Source organism: Mytilus californianus, unplaced genomic scaffold (assembly GCF_021869535.1).
Source record: "Mytilus californianus isolate M0D057914Y unplaced genomic scaffold, xbMytCali1.0.p SCAF_3, whole genome shotgun sequence".
Classification (NCBI taxonomy): Eukaryota; Metazoa; Mollusca; class Bivalvia; order Mytilida; family Mytilidae; genus Mytilus; species Mytilus californianus.
The window spans coordinates 95,025,104-95,051,051 of NW_026262679.1; the positions used below are offsets into that span (position 1 = coordinate 95,025,104).

General features: G+C 32.9%; 1 protein-coding gene across 1 annotated transcript in view; it reads right to left on the minus strand.

Annotated features, from left to right (window-relative positions):
• The window catches only part of LOC127735496 (uncharacterized), a 130,565-nt gene that overhangs the window by 47,009 nt on the left and 57,608 nt on the right, over nt 1-25,948 (minus strand). The gene's annotated exons all lie outside the window — the stretch shown is intronic.

Consider the following 25,948-nt stretch of genomic DNA (forward strand, 5'->3'; position numbering starts at 1 on the left):
GTAATTGTTGATATATTTCGAGATTGTAATGCCTAAACATGTTATGTGTGGTATAAATATGCACATCAGATGATGCCCCTAACACCATAATTGTTGACTTGTTCAAACTATTTGCACAAGGGATATTTTTGGGTATTTTATGAATATATATCTAATTCCAATTTTCAGGAATAGTGTTATAGATAAAAATGATAACACGAATTCCAAAAAAATTGCACGGTACAACAGACCATTTCAACCACCAACTCACCAAAACAATATACCAACCAACAAAGACAATAACAACGAACAAAACATGGTCCAGAGTTCTTAACCTTTTACTGGTTTACCTTTTGTGTTTTATATTTGATATATTCACAAAATAAAGTTTATTTTATAAACAGAATAGAAAACAAAAGAACTCAGCTTTAATTTAGTGCTTTGATAGAGCACCCTTCAAAAATGCAACTCGAGATAATTGTGCAAGCATGATGGCTCCAAAACAAGAACCAGAATCTTCATTTCCGTCTTCCGAATCGAAAGCTCAGGAATGTCAGTAAGCAAACAAAAGTATTGGTGCAAAGCATTGAGATAAAAGTTGCAGAATACGAAACATAGAAATGACAAACCCGTGACAGAAGCGACGACGTTTACTATTTGTAAAAAGCTTTATGTGTCAGAAGGTAAGACTACCTGGGTTATTTATACCTTGTGTGTAGATACCCGAAGTTACGAAGTTTCCGTCTGTCACATGTTCATGGTTCAGTGAGTGAAATACTTACTTATTATGAATAACAGGATAACTATATTTGGTAAATGGGTTCCTTCCGAGTCACCAGACCTTCACTTCGTTTCATGGATCAGTGATCAAGGTTAAGTTTGTTGCATTTTAGTGAATTTCATCAAGAAATAGGTGATGTTACCTTTAAGGTGGTGATTAAAGAGAAAAACAAAATAAAATCTGTTTTTATGCAAAAAAACAAAAAAATAAGAAGATATCAATGATTACCAATGGACAATCAAACTCGGTTAATCCTAGACAAAAAAAAAAGTAAAACAAAATCACAATTTGCCAAAAAGAAGGCGAAAATAAAGTAAGAACAAACAACAGTCCACAACTACTGCTGATTGACAGAAAGCTAATGATTGATCAACATGAACCACACCAAAACAAGGATGCTCTTGCAATTGAGGTATAAATCATTCTTGTTTAAAATATGCATAATATTAGCTGTTACACAAATTCATTTTATTTTAAGAAACGCTTGTGTATACTTTTTAATCTTCAAGAGGTCCCTTTTTCGACATTTCTTTTGAGTAAATTTTTTTTAACACAAAAACAAACAACAAAAAAATATTTCAATGTTCAAAAATAATTAGAAATCATAGCAAGAATTGGGCTCTAATGATAATAATTAACAAAATCTCACTAGGCTCATAACTATTTGGATTTTAGTTTTGAACAATAAATTTCACACATGGGAGAGGATAAATATTAAAAAGACGTTTGGTTTAGTATTTCCTTTGCCTCTAGGCGATCCTATTTTTTTTTGTTAGATCGAAGACTTCGATGTGTCAATATCTTGGAGTATAATCTGTTATGCTCTTGTTTATATTGTATTCCTGTCAAAATTTCTGTAAAAGTTACGATACATTTTACTTTTAGGCGTACTCACTCAATGTTTTAATGCATTGTAAAGCAGGTCCACGCAGTGTGTTCAGCTGAAGCAGGAGAGTTTGTGGCAAAAGTTGCAGGTAGATACAAGAACTCTGTCCTCAGAGGTCTTGGTTGTTCAACAAGTGGTAATTACATCACACGTGTATTGTTATACCTGAAGAAAAATGAAAAATGTTTAAACTGCATTATCTGATCAGGAAATAAGTAGATATTGGTTGTTTTAGATTAAGAGGGAATGATTGAGACCTTAAAGACAAACTAATTTAAACCTGTCACGTCTTTATGTGCCAAGGATATGAATGTAAAGTTTTAAGTACTCACAGTGACTAATATCTTATTTACAATATGTTAAAAGATATCATTGAAAGTGTTATATGATTACACATCAGCAATTGTAGTTGTACCCTCAAAAACAAAATGTTTTCCTTCTAAAATATCTGTAACCTTTTTATCTATGACGTAATGTCCTACATATTCTGCAAAATATCCTGATATACTAAATACTTTTTCCATTCCACATGTTAATGTTTTAAGTTTATTGAAGTTACTCAGTAAATAAACTGTCCTGACAATGGTTTTTAGCCTCAACTTTACTATCAACTTTTGATCTTATACATAAGTGGATAGTGATAACTTATTCAGATTGATTAATGTTTCAGTATATTAAGTCTTAATAGCACTAGCAAGGCCATAAGTATGATGTGCAAATTTTATCTCAGTTAAATCTTTAGTTGTAAATCATAAAGACAAATACATTCCATCCTAACTTCATATGAATTATTTTTACAATATTTGGATACCTTGCAAGTTATCCCAAGATAGAAGAACTTTTAACATCTCATTTCCCTTATAAAAATATTTCCAAATGGAAGATATATGCTGGATGAAATATTCAAGAATTTGTTCCTAACGTAATAAAGGGTATATTATAAGCGTTTCAACATGAACAGATAGTATAGCAATGATATTTCACAGATTTTTTAGAGGCACTTCTGTTAGGTGGAACAAAAACGATTCGGTCAATTTAACAGCTTTCTAAATATCTTATCTTGAGTTTAACTTCATAAAAAAAAACCATATAATTAGATTTACATTTGTAAGGTTGCCCAAAACATGTATTACAAGATTTACATTTGCCATGTCTTCCAAAACTACATATAGCCAGATTTACATTTGTCTTGTCTTCCAAAACAATATATCAACAGATTTACATTTTTCACGAACAACACATGGGTGAAACTCGTAGAGCTGAAACTGCATTCAACTACGGGGTACTCGAGGCCATCCCTGTTTTTCCCGTATGTTCATGTTTCTCAATCTTTTTGACTAATTCAATGGAATAAATCGATTACTATAGTTTAATTGATACAATTGAACTCGGCCCTGTCACAATGTCAAATGAATCAACAATCCCTATCTCATGTTTATGGGGAAATATAACTATCTTTGTGATTTTATTAATTAGTAATAGTATAAAAATTATCCAAAAAACGTAATTTCAGAGTTATTTTGTGTTTAGATCATGGCACCTTCATGATTGTCTCATAAGGTCTTTGTTTAGAAATATGCATACAACTCCTTCTGATAATAAAAGTGTTATTCTGATATTTGGGTAATGTTTGCCATCATTTTGACTACTCTAAATGTGGATATTTAACTTAAGAATTGTTTTTGCTTATTTCCTGATCACAGAAATTACCCCAAAAATATCCCTTGTGCATTTAGTTTGAACAAGTCAACAATAATTGTGTTCCGGGCACACATATCTTCTGATATACAAATTGATACCACACATTACAAGTTTGGGCATTAAAATCCGAAAAAAATATTAACAGTTACAGTATGCAATTAAGTGAAAACCACTGTATTTAACATGAAATAAATATCGACCTGCTTTTTATTCAGCGCCACACACCAAGTCGGTCATAATAACAGCTGTCTCAATACCCTTGCTGATTTGCTGTGCTTGAGCCGTATTAATAGAGTCACACTTAGATTTGATTGGAGATACACAATCCTTGAAACTTTTGATTTTTTCTAAAATAGATGATAAATAAAATGTGTATGCATAATATGCATTGTAACTAAATCAAATTGAGTAAAGCAATAGTTTCATTTTTATCAATTTTCCCCATAACATTTGGTAAACTGAATACACATTTTTTCAAATAAATAATAATTCAATAACATGCCTCTATTATATGCAAAAGGTAATATTTCAGTCCACTTTAAATCTAAGTATAAGAAGAGTAAAAATAAAATCACAGCTTAGTGTAAAATTTTAACACTATTCAGTCAAACCTGTATTTTAAGAGATCCCTTAAGGGAGAAGATCTTTTTTTTTAAGGTTGGTCCTTGAATACACATTGGGCTAGATGGAACAATTATCATGCAAAAGTTTTGCATGAGTACTTACTATTGTTACTGTTGTATTCTCATTTGAAGCTACACCAATACATATATTATGCATACATCAAAGGCATTATCATTCAGTGTTTAAGAAGAAATAAAATGTTTTCCATTCTTTTGTTAATATGAACTTGCCTTGAAAGTGGCAAATCGTCTTAATTTACTTGCATCTTAGTGATTCGTGTTTAAGTCAACTCTTCTGTTTTGTATTGTTCTTGCTCAGTCTTATTTGTTTAACCATTAGAAGTTTTTTTAGAAAATTATTTTTAGTAAAGACTCTTATAACAACACCACTTTAGAGATGGCATCATGACTTTAATGAGTTCGTTATGTTTCGGTGCCTCGGGCACCATCATCAGGATAAAAACAATAAAAAACGTGCTTAAGCACAAAACTGAAAGTGATAATTAACACGTCACATAGTCACCATTGTGAGTAATTGTAAATATAAAGTGAAAGTAGGTATAAAAGTAAACTTGAAATAGAATGTTGAATACAATGTGTTTGTCATAGAAATTAAAACGTTTTTTCTGTCTGAAATATCAAATTACGAAAGTGGATAAAAAGTAAAATAAGAAAAATACCGAACTCCAAGGAAACTTCAAAACGAAAAGTCCCTTATTTATCAAATGGCAATATCAAAAACTCAAACACATCAAACGAATGGAAAACAACTGTCATATTCCTGACTTGGTACAGGCATTTCCTTTTGAAGAAAATGGTGGATTAAACCTGGTTTTATAGCTAGCTAAACCTCTCACTTGTATGACAGTCGCATAAAATTCCATTATATTGACAACAATGCGTGAACAAAACAAACAGACATAATAGGTAAACATATCAAAAATAGGGGTACAGCAGTCAACATTGTGTTATAATCTTAATCACTATAAAAACAAACAAATATGCCAACAAAGAAAATAAAATGGCATTTAGACAAAGCACATAAGCAAAAATGAAAGACAAGAATACAAAACATAACCATAGCACAATAACACAAGTACCGAGCCACGCCAAAAGGATATTACCAAAAGTGGAATAAACAGAAAAGGTTAAATATATTTACAAAGACAAATAAAAGAACACTATAACACGTAATTAAGATGATAAACAACGTCAGTACCTAGAATCTATACTTCAAGACCATCATGTATTATTTGTGAAGTTGATACGGAATATTTATCAACAAGGTACTAGAATACAAAACACAATATAGAAAACTAAAGACTGAGCAACACGAACCCCAGATATCTCAAGTGCTCCTGGTTCACAAGTGGCATCCGTCGTGTTGCTCATGTAAGTACAAACCCGGTGATAAGTCAAATTCGGTATGTCACATTCCAGGAAAGAGCATAAAGTTTGTATATTGGTTACGATACATGTGGATTTACGTGGAAGGTAAATTGTAACAGCCATTGATATATATATATATCTACGAGTCTCCGCTTAGTATAGATATATCGAGAGTTGTATCACGCCGCTGTTTACCAAGCAAAATAAACACATCATATATAATTTAGAATAACTACTCGATGTCTTTTTTTGTTTTTATTAACTTTATTGTGTTGTTGGGTCACTTAAATATATACCAAAAATCTCCTTCAAATTCATGAATGATTTTAATGGTAAAAACAATAGACTGGAACCTCTTAGTAAGTGCCCTACCAAATGACAATTTTAGAAGAAATGTTTAAGAAATATATACTTACGGACAAGCTGTATTAATTTGCTGAGAAGAAGGATATCCTTCAAAATCCTCTGTTACCAAACTTCCAAGCATGCGAACACATGTCAGCAATCTAGGAGCAGCACATCCTAACAGAAATATATACATCTTTAAAGTTCTGTAAATGTGCATTTATGAAAGAAAGTTATTTTTCAAATGTGCAATAATTCATAAAAGCTTTTTTTCATAGGCTGCAATAGCAAATATCAATATTTCATAACAACTCGCTGTAACTATTACATGCATAGTTAGGACTAATATTTAAGTCATAATATATACGCTGCTTTGTACAGAACTAGACTGATACAAATTTCATAGGTGTAACAATTCACAGCAAAACATGGAACCTTACCTAGAAACATTATAACTTTCATCGAACTGGATATGTCATGCATAGCCCTATAAAATCACTGATGATTCGTGTCAACCATTTTCACAAATGTATTATAGGCTTCTAACCTAGTAACACTGTTTATCTTAGTTCAGCTTCATATGATTGATCAAAAAGCATTTATGAAACTGACTATAACAAATGCATTGCTAATTTATTTACCATCCTTAACCCAGATCTAACCCCTTAAATGAAGTAGCGAATGCCGCTTTATAAGCAATAGGTTTGACACTTCAGAGTGATGACTCTTCCAGGAAATCACTGATTTTCTTTCTCAATAATTGCACTATGCTAGATTAGAGGTATGCAGTTTGTCTTCTGGACTTGGCTCCATCATGCGGTGTTTATTTATCCCAACTAGTTCGTTATGCCCGTGTGTGTGGTGATACCACATCTTCTTATTTTTATATGAAAATTATTTATAACTTTTTGAAAGGTCGGTGACATATACTTTTTGTGGCTTTATTTGAAAGAGTTCAGAAATCACTTCTTTCTGAAAATTCTGAAATTTTTTGTGAAGAAATCACTGGTAGTTATTTTTCATATTGGAAAGAATGAAGTAAATCATACTTTTTTAGAATAAAAACACCAAAAATCTTGAATTCTAGAATCTTAAATTGATAGATACAAATCTACTGTTTAATGTGAAAAAAGAACTATGCTTGTAGGTTTGGTATGATAGGATTATTTGAAGTTTTAGATAGCAACCAAATAATGTCATATTGTTGGAAAACATGAAAATGTGACGAAACCAAGTCGGCGACTAGTACAGAGAACAAACAGCAGGTGTGAGCTGTGTTCAGAGATATCAATTGTGGGTGCCTGATCACCATAACATTAAAAATTTCGGCCGATTATTGCTGGGCCTCAGAAGCCTACTCATATATTGAGCCATTTCGTTGACCTTATTTTGGAAACGTTATATCAATATCAAAACTTCTTTAAATTTTGATTAAAATATTGGTGTGAGATCTCTCGAAATGTTTTCATTTTTATCTCCAAAAAATAATGGATAATGGTGATGTTGACCTATGACATAATTATCATGCATCTTGATTTTCCACATCAGGCCTAACAAAAAAAAGAATTGTTTATGGTTTCTAGATTATCTCCATTTTTGAGTGCCTCCTCTAAAAGATTTTTTTTTATCAGAATGTAATTAAACGGTGCGCCTTTATGTCAATTAAATAAGTTAACACAATAATTGGATTAGATAACCATCCAAATAAATATCATCTCCATGCTTCATCTCATAGAGACGCGGCTGTGGATTTTACCACTATGAATAAAGTGGGATAACAGTCTCATTATGAATGATCAGAAATCTCAAAGCAAAGCGAGGGGTTGTACAAAATTGTAATATAAGCGTTTAATCTATGGAATTGAAAGCATCTAAATGTTGACAAAATGTCGCACAAGCCTATGCTGTGTCCTTTTAAAAAATACTGCATGTGACATTTCTTTATATTTGTCCTTGTACATTTTTAACCTTTACTGTTTAGTCCTTTTTTGGTAAAAAGTAAAATAACAAAAACAAAAAACTCCAAGAAAAATTCAAATCGGAAAGTCCGTTATCAAATGACAATACGGGCATTTCCTTAATATGCTTAGTATACTTTTGGCGTAGCTCGGTACTTATACATCCCGCCATTGTATTATTGTGCTATTGTTAATTTTGTATTCTTGTCTTCATTTTTGCTGATGTACTTTGTCTACAGTGTGCCTATATGTCATTTTGTTTTTTTGTTGAAATAGATATTTGTTTTTATAGTGATTAAGATTATATTACAATGTTGACTGCTGTACCCCAATTTTTGACATTTTTACCTAATTTGTCTGTTTGTTTTGCTCATACATAGTTGTCAATATAATGGAATTCTATGCGACTGCCATACAAGTGAGAAGTTTAGCTAGCCATAAAACCAGGTTTTATCCACCATTTTCTAAATAAGGAAATGCCTGTACCAAGTCAGGAATATGACAGTTGTTTTCCATTCGTCAGATGTGTTTGAAATTTTGATTTTGCCATTTTATAAAGGACTTTCGTTTTGAATTTCCCTTGGAGTTCGGTATTTTTGTTGTTTTACTTTTTTCTGTACTAGTATATGATTTTCTAGGAAACTTCATCGTAAAAGTGACACAATTTAAAGCGTAAAAGAGATTCTATGGAAATTTTATGGTATAATTAACAACATAGGAGTGCATTTGTGTATATCTATGGTACTGTATAGCAGCTGTTAATGTCTTTTTTAAAATCTGAATAACTACCTATAAATCGATCCCTCGACATTGTCATTTTTATGAGAAAGAATTGGTACAAAATAATGTGTACAGAAAAGTTGCTCACCAAAATGTGTTGCCTTTTTCTCTATTTAATTGCACTTCTTTTTCAAAATAATCATTAAAAAAAAATACATAGTGTCCTTTTTGTCAGTCAACATGGTATATCAAATAATTAATTAATTAACATTTAAACAAGCACATGCAACAAATGATTATGATAATGATGATTCACCTGATGATTATTAGCACAAATATGAACATATACCTGTTTATTCATGAAGAACATGCAATTTGACAACCGAATAAATGCAATTAATATTGACAATTGTAAAATTTCACCTATTTCAAACTTCTGAGGAAATTACATGTCGGTATTTCAAGGTATTTACACATGTTCAAGTTTTTGAAGATGAAATTAATATGTTAATATTTATAAAAAAATACTTTACCTGCAATAAATATACAAACTATGGCAAAGACAACTCCCCTTCTCATTATGAATTAATTAGCTGTCTCCTCTTAGTTAGTCGTCAGGCTTTTTTCAACTTGTCAGTCGCCGAGATAAAGTCCGATAAAAATTATTTGTATTTCAAGTAAGGGACGAATTGATAAGCTTTCAAACTCCATTTCAATCATAAGTCTATGTTGTATAGTTCTAGAGAAATGAATTAAACACATCTTCTAATCTTAGTCGTCTCTAATGTGCTTTTTGTCGTCTCCTTATATGTGTTGTTATTCCGTTTTCCTCTATAATTTATTAAATATGTCAAGTTTACCTTTCGTGTTTTCTTACTTCTTCTATGTATTAGCCCTCTGTAAGTAGGATCACCTCCATATGAGTTTATAGCCTTATTGATAAGATTATGTTCAGCTCATACAGTACTACCTAGGACATAATCTGATAAATGGTGGTAAAATACAATTATGTCCACCATGATAACCCTATATATCCACCATTATACCACCGGTTGTTTAATCCATATACAAGGTATCAATTAAGTCACCAGTCAAGGGTAAAAAAAATCCTGATTGAATTATAGTCATGAAATTAAATAGGTTACTGTACATGAATATAATTAGTGAATTTCATGTGTTTGAAAAATTGTGCATTTGATAATTTTGAATATGACAAGAAAATTAACAAAAAAAAGAAAGAAATAACACAACTACTTGAACATTATTTATAAAGCTTAATACTAATAAGTCAATTTTAGAAAAATTAGTCTCATGACATCTGTTTCAATGACAACTTTATGAAGGAAACTGTGGTTTTTTTTAATTAGAAATGAAATTTGGGGTTTATAATTAAGGATTATTTAAGTAGGCTTGTTTAAATCATATTTTCAAAAATTAAGAAGTTATACTGTCATGAATGTTTGTTTTGTTGTTATATCTTTAAAAAAAATTCTCTCGATTCAAATTATTTTATGCATGTACTTTTTGGAATTTTAAGAATTAAGGATATTTTTATCTTCTAATATGATGCCAACCTGCGGTCTCTGATTTTACTTTTGACGTGACTTGGTATTTATACATCACGCAATCGGGTTATTGGTTTATTTTACGTTTTTGGACATTCCTGGTGCAGGTGGGTCCTTAGAGGGTGGGTCCTGAGGTGCGACTCGAACTCAAAGATTTTTTACATTGTTGTTTCTATTTTGTTTACCCTTCAACATGAATTTATATTTACTTAATTTTTACTTTATCGAGAAAGTGTATATACTTTATACTGTATGTACTATCATCGACAAAAACGAGTTTGTTTGCGTCTTTGTTAGATTAATTTGTATGTTTGTTTGAATTTTTTTAGTCAGTTGTGTTGTATATTTGTTCTGTATGTTTTCACAGTTTTGGCGGTTGGGTCCCAACTATTGTCACATTAACCTATTAGGTCTATTTGGGTTGCTCATTCAATTTTGTTATGGAAGAGACCGCCCTGTAATCTATTTCCAGGAAGCAAAAGCAGACGTCAAATGTGCTCTGTTTTCCACAACACCCCCTCCTCACAGTTTTCCGTGTCTCCGATTTTGGGACTTCAAATGCAAGTTCAGGGATAAAACTACTTTTCGGTGATCTATTTCCGTACTTTTTTGCATAGAAATGAATTCATATCATAGAAACAGACCAAATGTTTGCTTCCCAGACAATATTTCTTGGTTTTAAAGTTAATTGTTTATTAATGTGTAATGTGTCGCACGGGTTGTAAATTTTGCATCTCTTGGGATTGAGGCATTCATTAAAACAAGGATAATTGTGCCTTTCATGTTTTTCTTATCTTCAAGTAAAAGCTTTACTACACGTATATCGAAAAGAACAATTTTATATTTTGAACTGACAATTCGTTCTTCATTCCTAATCTGATATAACAAAGTTCTGACATAGAACCATGGGTATGCATTCTATAAAGATATTTTGAATTGTTAGCAACAATTAATAAACACCTGTCTTTTACTTTTACATAATCGTTTTAATATAAAATAAGAAGATGTGGTATGATTGTTAATGAGACAACTCTCCACCAGAGACAAAATAAAGTAGAAGATAAAGATGTACTTTCGGCCTTCAACAATTTGTTAAACCCATACCGCGTAGTAAGCTGTAAAAGGCTCAGAAATGACAAATGTAAAATAATTCAAGCAGGAAAACTAACGCCTTGATTTATGTACAAAACAATAAACGATATGAATATGATATACAGCAACAAACGACAACCACTGAAAAAACGTTTCCTGAATTGGGACAGGTACATACAGTGTTTGGCGGGGTTACACATGTTGCTGGCGACAAACCCTCCCCCCTCATCTGGAACAGTGGTGTAACAGTACAATATAAGAACAAACCTCAAAAATCAGCTGAAAAGGGCGTAACTCATCGGATCGATACAAAGCATCGATATTTCGTCTCCGGTATGTTATTTCATATACAGTGTTATTGTTCATTTGGTTTTAGGGACCACGAATTTGACCTTGAATTTCTTGTTTTGGTTTTTTTTTGGTTTATACACCGAAAACAAAGTCGTTTTTTTTTATTATTTTAAATCAATTAAACGGAAATTTATGTATCAACAACATGTGATTTTTAAGAAAAATATATGTATTAGAAATTGGAGATTTGATGATTTTAAGACAAATTAAACAACGATATTGACCGATGTTAAACGCTTTCTATACAAATTTTCACCTATATATATATTTTAAGATAATTCAATCGGTAATAATTCAGAAAATAAAAGAGAAAAATGCATTATTTCACCCCCGTGAAACGCAAAATCTGCAACCCCGCGCCGCATATTACATTTTGATGAAAAATTCACTTTAAAATTGCGAAATATTATCTGGGAAGAAAGCATTAGGTCTGATTTCATTTCTATACAAAAAAGTACTTAAAGAGATCACCAAAAAGTAGTTTATATCCAGAAATTTGCATTTAATGCCTCAAAATTAGCGACAAGGAAATTTGAGGAGGGGTGTTTGAGAAAACGTAGCAATGTGAACGGCTGCTGTTGCCTCCTGGAAATATATTATGGGTCGTTTCCTTCCGTGCAATACATTATTTTATGCTAATAAATCTCAAAAAAGGAAATTTTAATACAAGTGGCGTCCTGCACGGAGTTTAACCTTTGCGGATTGGTATATATCGATGACACAAAAGGAAGGCTTAATAAACGTTTGTTCTGCCATAGATCAGACATTAACAACAATGCAATTGACATTGTATATTAACATTTCAATCAATCAGATCATTCAATCCTTTGTATGCAAGTTCGCCCCATCGAAAAAATATAACACAGGCCTTGTAAAAAAATAAAAACAACACGTTATTAATTTCATGCGTCCGAAGCACTTTTCTGGATTTACCTCCATCAGGAATGCTCAAAGCCGAATATTTGAAAGCCAAAATGAATAAGAACCAAAACAATTGAAGAGATTTATGATCAAAAAGTATCTAAACAAAATAACCAAATCCATCAAAGGTCAACTTTGCCTGAGGGAGTTGAAACCCTAGTTTCTTTATAATCCTTATTTTGCAACACCTCTCTGTAGACAAAAGAAAGACTACCGCATTCGAGAATTGGGAACTACGAAACCATATGGTTGCAATGACAAAATTGATGGTATAGCTGATCTATATAGTCCTCCCTGTAGCTCGGTGAATGTGATAAACATTTTCAACTCCACTCCTCGACGTAGACGCAGTCATGGTCATCGTCATTATACATCACCTACCCTCCATGATTTATTTATTCAAGATCTTCTGCCATTTATACAAAAGCCGTTGGGTATTCATCACATTCGCACGAAGCTTTATTCAACCCTTTTAAAACGTCATTATCTGTACACCTTTTGCTTGGAAACCACTGATACAAACCCCAATTCAAACCAATACAAACTTACAGCTATGATCTCGGATATTGCAAGTCCCTGACTTTTCAGACCAGTTCGCATTGGAAAAGATGAAAAAGAAAAAAAGATCATTTCTTAATCTTTCCTTTGCCAACAAAAGTCTCGATGCCATCAACTTGGACAATATCCTTCATCATAAATCAGTTCACTCGAAAATACCTCCCCACTTTAAAGATCAGTCTGTACCTCACTTCAATTCTTATACCTATACTATAAACCAATTGTAACCATAATTTTAAATTACAAACACGTGTTGCAGCATCTCAATATTGACGACTTCAAGTCTAAACCTCCTGATTGCACTTACACTTTATCCCCATTCATATATAATCCGACTGGCCACGTTATTACTGATAACATTAACATTAATACTTTCCTGTGAAATTAAATTTGTTTTCCAAAGGCCCGAAATAGCGTGAGCCAAAATCCATCAATTGGAAACTTCAAAATACTGATGGATTCAGTCGAGGATCATGCCAGGCAATGGGCGCAATGCGAGAAAGAAGACGTAGAAATTCTTTCCAAATGGATTAAGGCTGTGAAGTCGTTTATACAAATCAGAATTAAAAACAAGAGGCTCTCAAGAGCCTGAATCGCTCACCTGTATTTCAGAGGAGAAGATTTTTAAATGTTAGCAAACTTGATGAACAAATTGTGTAAAATTGCCTTTAAAGGGCAATAACTCCTTAAGGGGTCAATTGACAATTATGGTCATATTAACTTTTTTGTAGATCTTACTTTGCTGAACATTATTGCTGCTTACAGTTTATATATATCTATAATAATATTCAAAATAATAACAAAAAACTGCAAAATTTTGTTAAAACTACCAATTAGGTGGCAGCAACCCAACAATGGGTTGTTCGATTCATCTGAAAATTTCAGAGCTGATAGATCTAGACCTATTGAACAATTTTACCCCATGTCAGATTTGCTCTAAAAGCTTTAGTTTTTGAGATATAAGCCAAAAACTGCATTTGACCCTTATGTTCTATTTTTAGCCATGGCAACCATGTTTATCGATGGATCAAAACTTCGGATACAATTTATAAACTAGATACCCTAAGGAACATTTAGTTAAAGTTTGAAGGTATTTGGCCCAGTAGTTTCAGAAGAGAAGATTTTTGAAATAGTTTACCACGACAGACGACGACAGACGACGCCGACAGACGACGACGACAGACGACGACAGACGACGGACGACGACGGACGCCAAGTGATGGCATAAGCTCACATAGGGCCCTTCGGGCCCCGGTGAGCTAAAAAATGAATGGGTCTATAAATACACTTTCTACATCAATCTTTAAAGACCCAAATGTTATAAGCACCTGTCCTACCTCTGTCTCTGACAAAAAAACCGTTTTCCCACAGATAAAGCCCCAGACAACATTGTTTCTGTGTGTAGATCGCATCAATAAACTTCTTGATGAATGAATTAAGTATTGACAATTCACTTGGAAACTCAACATATATCCCAAAGATACTTACCAGCGAGGAAATCCTGGATAATTTTATGACTTTTTTGTCTGTTCCATGTTCCTTTGGAATTTCAATCAAAGATGAAGAACTGGATCTTCTTTCACTGTATTGGATACCTAAATTACATAAGTGTACTTACAAACAATCATATTGCTGGGTCTTCCAAGTGCTCCACGAAACCTCTTTCTCACCATTACTACGGTGCTCCTCTTCTTGCCGACTTGTTCCTTTATTCACATGAGGCTGACTTCATACAGGAGTATTGTCATATATCTGTATTATATCAAAGATTTTGTCCAAGCATTCTGTATATTCAAAATGAGAGTCAGAATTTTGGGTTGGTATATAAGCATTGATAAGGCAGATAGTATTAAAAGATGCAATAAAGATTGATATATCCTTTCATTTCCATCTTTCAGATTCTTGATTCTGTTTGTCTATTGTGTAGGCCACAGAACAGATACATATCCTCTTCCGTTTGGTAAGTTAAAACTGTCTAAAGTCGCCAAAGAATTTTGAAAATCGCTAAATCTCGCCGGCCGACTGACTTAATAGCGAAGTCAAATCGCTATCAAAATCGGTAAAAGGGAGACAACTTGTGATTTACAAGTCGCACAGGTGAAAAAAAATGGCGACTAACGAGGAAAATCGAGATTTTCGAAACGACCCAGGACTAATACTGTCGACGATCAAATTAAATAAATACAACTGCGACTTTGTACATCCTCGGATATAAGATTCAAAACTATTCAAACGCAAAACTGACTGTTTAAACATTAAGTTATCATTTTACGATGATTTTCATCTGAGGATGTTGCGTAATCACTCAGCTGATTTGTTTTATTTTTATTCATTACGAGTCCATCAATTGTACTATTCGGAAGGTTAAGGGTTGGAATTAACGGTGGATTTATTATATTCATTGAATAAAAATTGAAATATTAAAGGTAGAAAGACAGCTGATGGATAATGTGATTGCAAACGTACGACACTCGACCACCTTGTGATCATTTCACGACCATTTCGTTGATATGGAAGATATCTCTAAAAAATGATAGAAATTAGCTCTTTATCGGTTAATTAATATGCGATTGACAGATATCTTCATTTATAGGCTTACAATCTTTAACGAGAATCTCAATTTACAACTAACATGATGTCCTGGACATTCAATAATGTTTTACAAAATAATGACAAGTGGTGATATAAATTAAATTCCCAGCCATGTGAAATTCATCAGTTAAACTGGGAGTCATATTTTTCTGGACTTTTAAAAATAAATTTAGGCAGATGCACATGAATTTAATGCATCATAATATTACTAGGCTGCTCCCTCATGTATGGAACGCCAAAACTGTCTTGTTATGCCCATTTTCATTATATGATGTGCATTTACCTTTATATGATGTGCACTTGTCATTATATGATTTGCAAACACCTTTTTATGATGTGCAAATATCCATATATTATGTGCAAATAACCTTATATGATGTGCAAACAACATTATATGATGTGCAAACATACTTATATGATGTGCAAATATACTTATATGATGTGCAAATGTACTTATATGATGTGCAAACATTCTTATATGATGTGCAAACATTCTTATATGATTTGCAAATATCCTTATATGATGTGCAAATATACTTATATGATGTGCAAATGTACTTATATGATGTGCAAAGATCCTTATATGATGTGCAAATATACTTATATGATGTGCAAATATACTTATATGATGTGCAAATATCCTTATATGATGTGCATTTTCCCTTATATTATGTGCAAACATCTTTATATGATGTGGTTGTGTCATTATATTATGTGCTTGTAATCTTATATGATGTGGTTCGGTTTACTTCATTATATGATGTCGAAACATCATTATATGATGTGCTTTCATCGTCGTTATGGTCAATGAACATGATTACGATTAGAATGATTACTGTCTACGTCATAACTGATTCCGATCTGCTTCTGCGGAGTAACTATACATCCGGCTCAAATCTGTAGCTATCGCTAGCGAAAGTGCAATTTATAGGAAAAATGAGACATTGCAATTTAACAAAAATCAACGTTTCAAACATTTCGGAGGAAGATTAAGATCAATTAATACAGGAGCTAGTTGAAGAAATTTCCGGCTGCGGCGAAACTTGATATGTTAAAACAAATTTTGGGGCTCTTTATAGCTTGCTATTCGGTTTGAGCAAAGGCTCCGTGTTGAAAGTCGTACTTTAACCTATAATTGTTTACTTTTTACAAATTGTGACTTGGATGGAGAGTTGTCTCATTGGCACTCATACCACATCTTCTTATTTCTATTCTTTGCAGAAGACACCGTCAGTTTTAAAAATATTTCATAACAATAGCTATAAAATTATCTACTCATGCATAATATGGCGAGATGGTTTGTTTTATAAAATGTTTATTGAATAATATAAATGGTAAGATGTATAATGTAATATTGAATATGTACAGTGATATTAAATCTAGTATATCATATAATAATTGTAATTCGGAATACTTTGCTTGCTTGTGACAATGGTGTACGACAAGGAGAAAACTTATTACCTTTCCTATTTTCTTTACTTTTGAATGACTAAGAAAATTTCTTAGTCAGTAAAAATATTACAGGACTTAAAACTATAGCAGAAGATCTGGAAAGAGAATTAGAAATATATCTTAAGTTTTTTATTATATTGTACGCAGATGACACGGTATTGTTGGCTGAAACAGCACAGGATCTGCAGACTCAACTCAATGCCTTCCATGACTATTGTAAGGCTTGGAAATTAAATGTAAACGTTGACAAAACCAAAGCCTTAGTGTTTGGTTTTGGACGTTTGCCAAAAAATCTCCGATTTTCTTACAATGACACTAACATTGAGACAGTAAAGCAGTAAAACTATTTGGGAATTGTTTTTACTAAAACAGGGAATTTTAATATGACTAAAAAACATTTATCCAATAAGGCCTTAAAAGCCATGTACGAAGTCCTGAGAATGGGAAGGATGTATCAGCTTTCTGTAAAATGTCAGCTTGATCTTTTTGACAAAATAATCAAGCCCATTCTGTTGTATGGGTGCGAAGTATGGGGTTTTAGTAATGATGATATATTAGAAAAGATACATTTAAAATTCTGTAAATTACTTTTAAATCTGAAATCCTCAACACCAAATTATATGGTTTACAGGGAACTAGGTCGCCATCCGGTCGACATAGATATAAAAGTTCGAGCAGTATTATTTTGGGCAAATTTGATATCCGGAAAACAAGCAAAGTTTTCGGTTATATTATATTAACTTTCTCGCCATATGAACGGTCATCATAACATACAGACTACATGGATTCTGTTTGTCAAAAAAATATTTCAAAATTGTGGTTTCTCATATATATGGGAAACACAAAATTTCATTAATAAAGATTGGTTAAAAACTGTTATAAAGCAAAGATTGTTAGATCAGTTTCTTCAGAATTGGAATTCGCTAATCCAAAATTCGTCAAAAGCTATTAACTACAAAATCTTTAAGAAAAACCAGGAATTTGAGAAATATTTTAATATTTTGAACTTTAAAGATGCCGTTGTTCTCTGTCGATTTCGAACGATAAATAGCAAATTGCCGATTGAAACAGGAAGGTGGCAAAACGTATTAAGAGAAAACCGTTTTTGTCATCAATGTAACAATCGACAAATTGGAGACGAATATCACTATATATTTGAATGTACTTTTTTCGATCAAAAACGTAAAGAGTATTTATCATCCTATTTTGTACAACGACATAATACAGTTAAATTCTCTGAACTTATGTCGAGTACTCGAAAACCAGTCCTGAAGAAGCTTTGTTCATTTATAAAAAATATAAACACGTGTTTTTGTCCTCCTGGCTAGTGACTTTTGTAACCCCTCTCTCTAGTTTTGTATATATTGTAAATAGTTATTGTTGTTATCTCTGTACTGATGTCATGCATTGGCTTTATGAGAATACAAATATAGATATAGAAGCCATAATTATACCGGTATGGATAATTGATTGATTAATTTGTTGATTGATTGTTGTTTAACGCCACTTCCAACACTATCATGCTATTTCGTGGCGGTGAGTTTATATTGGTGGAGGAAGCCGAAGTGCCCGGTGAGAACCACCGACCTTCGGTAGGAAAACTGACAATTCTAGATAATTTTAAAAGATAGGAGTCGAGCATTCCTGCATGCCACGTGCGGGATTCGAACTCACAACCTGTGTTGACAGGCTAGTGTTACAGTAGTTCGATTACTCAGACCACTCGGCCACCGAGCCGCCCCCCTCCCCGAAATGGAATAAAGGAGATATGGAATGAACTTCAACTCGGTGCATTACATTTGCGTGCAGCTTTGTATTATGTTTCGTGCATATATTTCATAGCTTCAACTAGATGATTATGGATGGATGCTTGATGTCCAGCGGCAAATTGATATGCATATTCGTACGAGAACATGTTAATGTGATATGAATATTAACCCTGCTTTGTACTAGACCGACATCCTGAGCCGGATTTTTAACATGCTAGTTCACAAGGTAACAGTCCGAAGGCTGACATGTCACCTTACCCGGACACATTATTCTGATTCCGAGCCGACCAGCCTTTGCTCTTACTCCTTAATTTCGCGTGCTTAGCAGGGAAGCAGCAAATATCAATTTTAAAGTCTTTGGTTTTGATCCGGCCGGGGTTCGAACCCACGACCTCCCGCACTCGAGGCGAACATGCTATCACGAAAGCCCCGCCAGTAACCCGCAATATAAAAGGTTTCGTGGGAAGCCGCTCATATATACACCTCCAGACTCAGGTAAACAGGGCTAACGTACCAACCATTTTTTTTTTTGGTGAGTGGGGGGCATGTTTTTTTGTAAATTTTGATTCCAAATTTCTTGAAAGAGATTTTATCTATTTCAGAAGGGAAGCGAAATAGATTGTTTCCATTTAAAATGAGGGAAAAAATAAAACAATAATGAAATTAAAAAAAAGTAACCATGTTATTTTTTATCAAAGTCGAAAAATTTGTTTGTCCTGAGCACAAGTGAAGAGTCGGTGCCTAACCAATCTGATTAAGATACAAATGTACAGATCATCTGTCTAAGCTTTGGTTACAAGGATCTGACAACACTTCATTTTACTTTCTGTTACATATATTACATCAGCCAATGAAATTTCAGCCTTCATATTCTGAAGGTGTGGATCAATCCGACAAAACCAGAGAATCCCAATGGTCTTTAAAAGAGAAAATAGAATGGAGCGTTTTCAGATCGGTGTAAGCAAAGCTTGAACACACACTATCTGTAATTTAATCAGATTGGTGTCTAAATGAACATAAAAAACTGGATTTATTTATTGTTTACTGAGATCTGTTGGTCTCTTACAGATAGAGAGTTGTTTTTTAGATTTTTCTAAGTGAAGATTTACGGCAGCGGCTTTTAATATTTTGCGTTTATCCTGGAAACTTCAATAGATAAAAAAAAAAATAGTGCAATGTGTCTGAATATACTCCATAGCCAGTAAAAGTCCCATTTGGGCAATTTTGGCTCTTAAGAGTTTTGTTGTTTTATAGCCTATTATCTTGATAACTTATCTATAAGAATAGATTAAAAAATAGCTAAATTATAAGTTTGGTCATTTTCTTTCATTGGAGGTGGGGACGTGGGAGGAAACATTGGAATTTCTCTTATTTTTTTCAAGTCTACACCTTGAAGAAAGAAAAAACAATCAAGACCCCCTTTCCAAAGACATAAGTATTTCACCCCCCCCCCCCCCCCCCCCCCCCAAAAAAAAAGAAAAGCCACCACCGAACAATCACACACAAACACACACACACATTTTCAATACTTTTGTTCGTAATAACAAAAAGCAACGCATTAAGTTTCTATTGCATTATAAGTTTAAAATATTGCGTCAGTAGTGGATCTAGAACTTCAAGTGTGGAAGTTGTTTGCGATTTCAGGGAACTTAATTTGGATATGCCAGTTATGGTCTCATTGATATTTACCACACCTTCATTCAATATTAGCTTCAGATGAAAAATACTCTGCTAGAAGAAATTGTTGAAACTAAGGATTTAGCGGAACGAGGCGTAAAAATTGATGTCTACGGATGACGAATACATCGCCATAACATTATACGGCGACAAATCTATAACTTTAAAAAATTGAATACCACCTTTCCATTCCAAAAATAATAAAATTAAAGGCCCCTTTTATTTCTTCCTATCCCCTCTTTTTTGGGATTACAAATGACCGGTCCTTTATAAGAGCCATTACCCTATCAATGTCCGATTTTTGCCCATTTTTTGTGTCTATCTTGAGAAAAGTAATATATAAAGAGAAACTTGAACAGCTAAAATGATCAGCTAGGTAAAATATACAAAAATGAACATACTGGAAATTCATGTATTAACTTCTTATAGAAAAAACGCTAACGCTAGGTATAAAGATATTGACAAATATAATTCCTACCCTTGTTAAAATGAGAATAGAGCATGGCATAAAAGAATTATTTCTTAAATTTAATAACTTTGACCGTATGTTTATTATTGTAGACTCCGTATTTTCATTATTGGAGACTCCGTATTTTCATTATTGGAGACTCCGTATGTTCATTATTGTAGACCCATCGATTAAAACTAAACTTTGCAAATCATATTTTGACAATTTTCCACAATATCAGATGTGATTTTTTACATCTTAAAACGAGGTACCAACATGCCAAGGTTTATCTCTTTTTAAATCTCAACCATTTTCAAAAACGATAGCTACAGATTTGAGCCGGGTTTATAGTAATTCCGCAGAAGCAGATCGGAATCATTTATGACGTAGACAACGTTTCGATATCATATAATGAAGTAAACCAAACCACATCATATAAGGTTACAAGCACATAATATAATGACACAACCACATCATATAAAGATGTTTGTACATAATATAATGGAAAATGCACATCATATAAGTATATTTGCACATCATATAAGTATATTTGCACATCATAAGGATCTTTGTACATCATATAAGTACATTTGCACATCATATAAGTATATTTGCACATCATATAAGGATATTTACACATCATATAAGAATGTTTGCATATCATATAAGGATACTTGCACATAATATAAGGATATTTGCACATCATATAAAGGTGTTTTCACATCATATAATGACAAGCGCACATCATATAAAGGTAAATGCACATCATATAATGACAAGTGCACATCATATAAAGGTAAATGCACATCATATAATGAAAATGATCATAACAAGACAGTGTTGGCGTTCCATACTCATGTCCCAAGCAACACATTTTATTTAGACTTAAATTCAAGTTGACAGTACAAATGGTATCAATAAATAAATAACAACTATATTGTCTAAACCTTTTTATTAAGAACTTTCTATACATTTTGTACAATAACATGAAAAAACTGCAAGTACATTTTTTATTGCATCTAAAACAATTTCCTTAGTGATAATCACGAAAACACTAAGCAACCGAAACGGTAATGGAATCTCACTTCTCCAAGAAATTGACCACTTCTCCCTTCTCTCTCATGGAAGGAGAAGTCACTTCTCCCTCTCCAAAATCCTAGATTAGGCCCTGCTAAAGGGTCGTTTGTATCATAACGTCTTGTATGATCATCCATCTTTAGGAGTAATACTTTTATTTCCTTTTATGGAAATCCCTTAAGAAGTGTTCGTGAAGAGTTAGTACTGTATTTGAAAGATCTATAGTATGAAATATGCAATAGTGATTTTGGTGGACTACTTCTGGAGGCCATCCTCTCTGGATGGTGAGAAGAAAATGGTGTTCCTTTTTGTTCCTGTTTACACTATGAATTGCCTGTATTGTTGAGTTGTTTAAGGTTGATAGTATAACTGGTTTTTGGTTGTATCTGTCTTTTTGCGTCAGCTAATCGTGCTCACTGGTACTCTCTTTGTCTATACATTGTTCGTTTTCCTGAATTTCAGTACTCAATATGGATTTGCTGTTGACTTCTCTGTGTCGGTTTTGCTTCACATTCTGTGTACGAAGTTGATTTTTTTTCATCTGTCATATTCATTTGATCTTTAATTTCTGATTTGAGATAATTATTTATTGCTCTTGTTATCAACTGGTTCATTGTTCGTTTGATATGCTGGTTGTTATTTCTTTCGTCATCCATCTTTAAATGCAGTTGTTGATCATTAGCATTTTGATTAGAATACCAATAAGGAATAATCACTTTTATTCGATCACAGAAATAGAATAGTAAGTCATTTGATCAATGGTTAGAACAAGATGTTTTCGAATAAAAAAGGTAAACAGCTTTGACCAACGACTGTAACAAAAGTAAATGGCGTCTCGGCGAATCGCAAAATAAATGCACGTAATTATTCCTGAATTTACAGTTATCAAAGTCCGATTTGATTTCGAGTTTTTGAGTCATTTCGAAGGTTTTCTTAAAATAAAATTTATATACCAATTTCTACTTTGACAACAACGTTGGTTGACAAGAAAAAACAAATTGCCATTTGATTATACAATATCTAATTTGGTGGATCCAATAAGAACTGAACAAACAGGAAGATAACATTCTTGAATAAAAAAAGATACTTAAGGAGCAGTCCTTCAATAAATATTGTTTAAAAGAACAGTGATAAAAATATTGTGTCTGAGACTAAAATAACAATCAGTACAAATCCAACATCCAATTGATTAAGTGTAAAGACGTAATTTACAGTCAGAGAAACCATAACCTTATGCAATACCAAAATACAGGTATCGACAGATTGTAGGACCGTGAATGTACATATGTATTACTAGAACACACCCGCGACATCGAGGGTCAGTGACTGAATTAAAGTACCTTTGCCTTATTTTTAGCCAGGATTTTTAGCATTCGTATTGTCATCTGACAAAGTCATGCTGATTGTTAGATGCACAGTTTTGTCTGCTTTCAAAATCTTTCTGTTTGAACCCTTCCTGGTTTTCTTACTACAATAATCTTACTATAAACTAAATTATTTTTTTAACTAATTAACCAAAATTAATTGTGGTATTGAGGTGGATAGAAAACAAAAACAGACTTGTTAAATAGTGTACTATTGTTTAACATAGATTTAAACACCTACTGGAAGAATTCCAGGTTCTCCTGATAGAGGAGGGATTTACAGAAGGCAACAGGTAACGGAAACTACATGTGACATATACTATTGGTATCGGTATCTGATTCGGATTCGACCCGGAACTTATTGGTATTATGTGGAAAACAAAAGGTCCTGGAATGGTGTAATTTTTAAACACCATTGTCGTATATTAGTTATATATAAAGTTTAATTCTTTGATTCGTCGTTTTTACGTCATGCCGGTTAACAAATTGGACCTCGTTATTTTAGTAGTATAGATAATAATAATATTAGTTGGGTTTAAATTCACTGATAATAAAATCAATATTTATACCAATAAAAACAAATTGGTCATTCTTTTCAATTCTAGTCGGGATAATCGTAATGAATTGATCAACATTGCAAATAATATACACCCGTTAATGGAAGTCACACATGAAATTTCACACTCTAGCACCTGTAGTTCCTTGACGTCAAAATTTTCAGAGGTAACAGATTTCTAAACCAAAATATATTAGACGTAAAACTATACAAGTTTGAGCTTTCTAAAAAGCTGCACGGACTGCTAGCTCTATCCTAATTTAAGGTAATATGTGTGCATGTGGTTGCTGATTTAGTACAGGAAATATGGTATTTTTATAGATTGATTGATATAAATGGATTTACTTTAAGAGTGTGCGTTATACACCCATGCTTTTAAAATTTTGGCCACCTTACTTGTTGAAAATCAAAACATTTACAAATAGACACGACTCGGAAGGTGTGCCTAGATTGGCAGAAGTTATAAATACAGATAATGCAATTTTGTAAACATTGTATAGGAACATTGTTTAGCAAAACAAATCGTGCATATTGCAGATTAATAAAGCAAATAAACACGTATTAATAATTGATATTTCAATATTAAATTTCAGTGTGCAATATATGCTAAATAAAACGAATTTATTATTAATTATTGACAGTTGATTGGAACTGAAATACACATAGTTAATTTTCCGGGATTTGATGTCTTATCCTGAGACGAGAAAAGTCTGTAATTCTTTATCTCATTTAAGCCAATAGCTGCTGCTGTATCTCAGCCACATCACAAAGCAACCAATCAGAATCTATATGTGATAAGTAATTATTTCAAAATGGCGTGTATGTCGACTGAAACTAATAGCTCCGCACCTGCTGCGAAGCAATGATATATCGTAAACCTATTGATAAATTGCTGTCGGTTTTAAATGGATTCATAATGGCTGAAATATTGCGTTTTATGATGTCATCAAATATATATATATAAGTATGATGATACAACAAAAGAAGTTGAAACGTCCAAAACAAAACTTCTTCTGAGGGGATATCATGAAAGGATAACAACCCCATTATAACAAAGGCATTACACAAGGAAAGAAAACATTGTCTAAGATACAAACTTATTAACAAAAGAGTAATGCCTCCATTCGTTAGTTCACTTGAATGGACTTTCTATGGGTTTTTTACGAAATGGGGGGAAAGGGGGGGGGGGGGGGGGTCTGATGAGTGTGTATAGACCCACTCACGTGGCAAGATTAAGGGGTTATGATCCTTTCCTGTATTGTACGTCGGATCATATTAGGTTTTTACTTTCCTGCGGTACCGCAGGAAGTTCTGTTGAGACCATCTCATGTATATATAGCTACCATGAGTGGCCGGTTCTTAATTGGTACCAGTTCGAGATTAACTGTTTTATGATCGAGAAATTGTTAATCTTCACTACCCTGAAACCAGGGGGTGATGCGAATATGAGCCGACGTATTTGGGGATCATGGCCATCGTTCTCTTTAGTATTTAACCTGGAGGAACTTGAGCATCCATTGTCACCAATGGTGCACAGACTTGTCACTTAAAATCAATTACGTCGGCATTCTGCTATCATGTCAAATCTCATCATTCGAAGTGAACTGTGGCCGCTATTTTCCACATAGATTATTTGTTTGTTATGCTTTGCCTTAAACTTGATTCTTTAATTAAATAAAGTTGAATTCTTTGATTCGTCGTTTTTACGTCATGCCGGCTAACAAATTGGACCTCGTTATTTTAGTAGTATAGATAATAATAATATTAGTTGGGTTTAAATTCACTGATAATAAAATCAATATTTATACCAATAAAAACAATATTCAAAGATCTAATTACAGTGTTGAATTGGTAACCTTTTAGAATAAGTTTATTCAAAGGATCGATAAGTTTATCCTGATTGTACTCGGTAAACAACATCTCCGTAAAAATTAGGATGTGCTGTCTCGTTCGAAATAAGTTTTCTACAGGTACAACCAAACTTCCAAACCAAATCTTTGTATCTATGGAAGAATTTAGTACAATCTAATTAAAATATAGATCTCGGATTTCGTTATACTACGTTATACTACATACGAGGTCATATGTAGAACGAAATCCGAGATCTATATTTTAATTAGATTGAATTTAGTAAAGGTGTTAAG